Source organism: Salvelinus namaycush, unplaced genomic scaffold (genome assembly GCF_016432855.1).
Source record: "Salvelinus namaycush isolate Seneca unplaced genomic scaffold, SaNama_1.0 Scaffold653, whole genome shotgun sequence".
NCBI classification, from domain to species: domain Eukaryota; kingdom Metazoa; phylum Chordata; class Actinopteri; order Salmoniformes; family Salmonidae; genus Salvelinus; species Salvelinus namaycush.
The window spans coordinates 125134-127986 of record NW_024061368.1 but is presented as its reverse complement, the minus strand read 5'-3'; the positions used below and the strand labels follow the sequence as shown (position 1 = coordinate 127986).

Sequence of the window (2853 nt, the reverse complement as noted above, 5' to 3'; positions counted from 1 at the left end):
GTCATTTCAACTCTGGCCCTGGTCCTGGCATGGGCATGGTTGTAGGCCTGCTGTGCTTCCTGGGGGTCTGTGAAAGGTGTCAGGAGAAAAGGCTGGCAGCCATACCCCCTGTCTCCCAGCAACACACCAGAGAATTCACCTGTCAACACAAAATCTCATCATTACTACCTCATAAACACAGTGATATTCTTGACACAGCCATGATGGTTATAAATAGGGGTTGTGTGGCTTACCTTGTGATAGGTACTGATAGATTTCAGAGGCCCGAAAGATTCTGGAGTCATGGACTGAGCCAGGCCATTTTGCCACAACATTGCTGATCACACAGTCAGCATTGCAGACCATCTGAAATCATAAGATGAGGAATATTACACCAATCAATGCACATCACTGGCAATGCAGAGTGTTCGTCAATGGACAATATCAAAAAGTTATGTTCACCTGAACATTAATGCTGTGAAAGGATTTCCTATTCACAAAATCGGCCTCATGGGCACCTGAGGGGGCTTTTATCCTTATGTGTGTGCAGTCCACTGCACCAATGACATTGGGGAAACCTGTCACACAAAGTAATGAGTATCCTACTATGTGTTAACAGTTGTCCTGTAATTTGTAGATCCTCTTACCTGCAATCCTATAGAACTCCTCTTTGATGTCACAGAGTCTTCTGTGGCCAGGGAAGGAGATGAAGACATCTGCTAATGCTTTGATAGCCAGACACACACTCCTTATTGTGCGGCAAATTGTGGCCTTGTTCAGCTGTTCTGCATCCCCCACTGAGTACAGGAAGGCTCCACTAGCAAAAAAGCGCAAGGCCACACAAACCATTTGCTCCACACTCAGTGCATGGCTCCGTGCAGTGCGGTGCTTAATCCTGGGACCCAGTAGTCTGCATAGATACCTGATGCCATCTGCAGAAAACCTGTATCTTTCATATAGATGGTCATCAGGGAAGGCCAGTGGGTCCAACCGGTCCCTGAAGACCCTTTCTCGCCTGAAGGCTCTCCTCAGCACAAGTGCTTCTTCATCCACCACATCTCGCACGAATGGGCATGCCATTGTCAGAGCAGAAAGGAACACACAATTTTGGGCCTTCATATAGGCTAGTGGCCACACCTGGTGCTGGGGGGGTGGGCAAAAGAGGGCGATGCCTTATAACGATGACTTGGTTGTACTGATTGCTGGGAAAATAAAAAAAAACTTAGAAAGATGCCACCGTCCTGTGTGCTCACAATAAGAGCTCATATGTCATGGCTCACTTGACTTTACGAGAATATACCTAATTTTTATTTTGAGCTGTGTCATCTTCTTGGAGCTGGGGGAGGAAAGAAAAATAATGATTAATACATTTGTGTTACAGTTAGCATACAGTGTACATTGAAGGCATATCTCACCTCCCTCTCAAGTTTTTTTATTTCAAGGTCCAGTTTCCTAATTGTCCTCTTTTTTATTTCGGACTCCAGTGCAAGATTTTCCATCTTTTTCTTCTTGTACTGAATGTCTATGTCTGCCAGTTCTATTTGGCGCCGGAGGTGGTTGCCATACAACTTTCTGATAGCTTGTGAGCTCTGTGAACACAATACAATTAGCGCAGCTGGAATTTGGCAGGATGTGGTGTCCTTTTATTAATACGCACTATGTTGCCAGGCTGGTTTTCCCACTGTATAGCATCTGGGTCCTGTAAAAGAAATTAGATTTTTTGATTTTGATGAGGACTCCTCACCATTGTAGAGTAAATAGTACTTTCACAGTCTTAACATGATACCTCATGCCTTCTGGAATCCAGAGAGATGGTCTCCTCCTCATCATCGTCTCCATCATGTGCTGTTGCTGCTGCACTGGGGCCTTCACCCTATCACATTTAATCGGATTCATATTGAAGCTAGTAGACAAGACATGCCAGGCCTACAGTATGCCTTTGATGGAGTACTCACTGGATCAGCATCGTCTGGTGCTTGTGCTGGTGGCTCTAACAGGAACACAGTGCTGCCAGACACTGCAAGGCAATAGGTAAACCAAAGTCAGACAGTCCAAATTGATTCAATATGAATGTGGTTGTATCCCATGTAGATATGGAAGGACATACCTTGAATGAAGCGGGTGGCATCTTGGGAGGAACCTATGCTCGTCTCTTTCCCCCCAGGGATCCCCTCTAAGACGGGCCTGCCTTTATTTAGCTCCAAGGCCATGTCCTCTGCTGGGGTAAGGTCAGCCTTTGGTGACCCACCACCCGTGCCTTGTCTGTGGGTATTCTTTTTCACTGCTAAAACAGTACAGACAATGTGTGAGCAGGCACCTTCTGGGTACAATATATGCTTGTGCTTTGTTAAATATTAGTCAGGGACCATACCATTCTGCAGAATGTTCTTGTATTTGATTTTGACCTGCTGCCATGTCCGTTTTGGCCCGTTCATGTTTAATCTACACACACACACACACACACACACACACACACACACACACACATTTAATGGAGTCACACTGCAAAAAATTACTTGGTATTTTTGTCTTGTTTTCAGTAAAAATATCAAACAATTTATCATAGCTTTATACAGTGTGATGGAGTTACTTTACACAATTTCACTCATATCTGCAGTGCATTTCAATTAAAAATTTAACCGTTTCATAATTACAGTACAACTGCATTTTTGGAGATGTGAATTAAATATTTGAATTGTAATTGTGATGTTTCAGCGGAGCGGTGAGTGTGTAATTGTGCACTACTTACGCATTCAGGCGGTCTGCAATACTTTGCCACGCTTTTTCTCTTTGCTTTATCACTGTGGCGGTGTTGCCTTTCTTCTTAATTATATCTTTTACCTCCTCGTATGCCTCCATGAGGATTTGTGCTTC

The 2853-nt window shown here is 44.2% G+C and overlaps 1 long non-coding RNA gene across 2 annotated transcripts; it reads right to left on the bottom strand.

Annotated features, from left to right (window-relative positions):
- Positions 1–1807: 1807 nt before the first annotated feature.
- Positions 1808–2442, bottom strand: LOC120042319. 2 transcript variants are annotated; one of them, XR_005476061.1, is made up of 4 exons: positions 2351–2401; positions 2087–2263; positions 1935–1996; positions 1808–1852 (listed from the first exon to the last, which is right to left on the bottom strand). It is a non-coding gene; the product is annotated as an uncharacterized LOC120042319 (long non-coding RNA). The 2 variants fall into 2 exon arrangements; XR_005476060.1 differs by having other exon boundaries at positions 2087–2442.
- Positions 2443–2853: the final 411 nt, after the last annotated feature.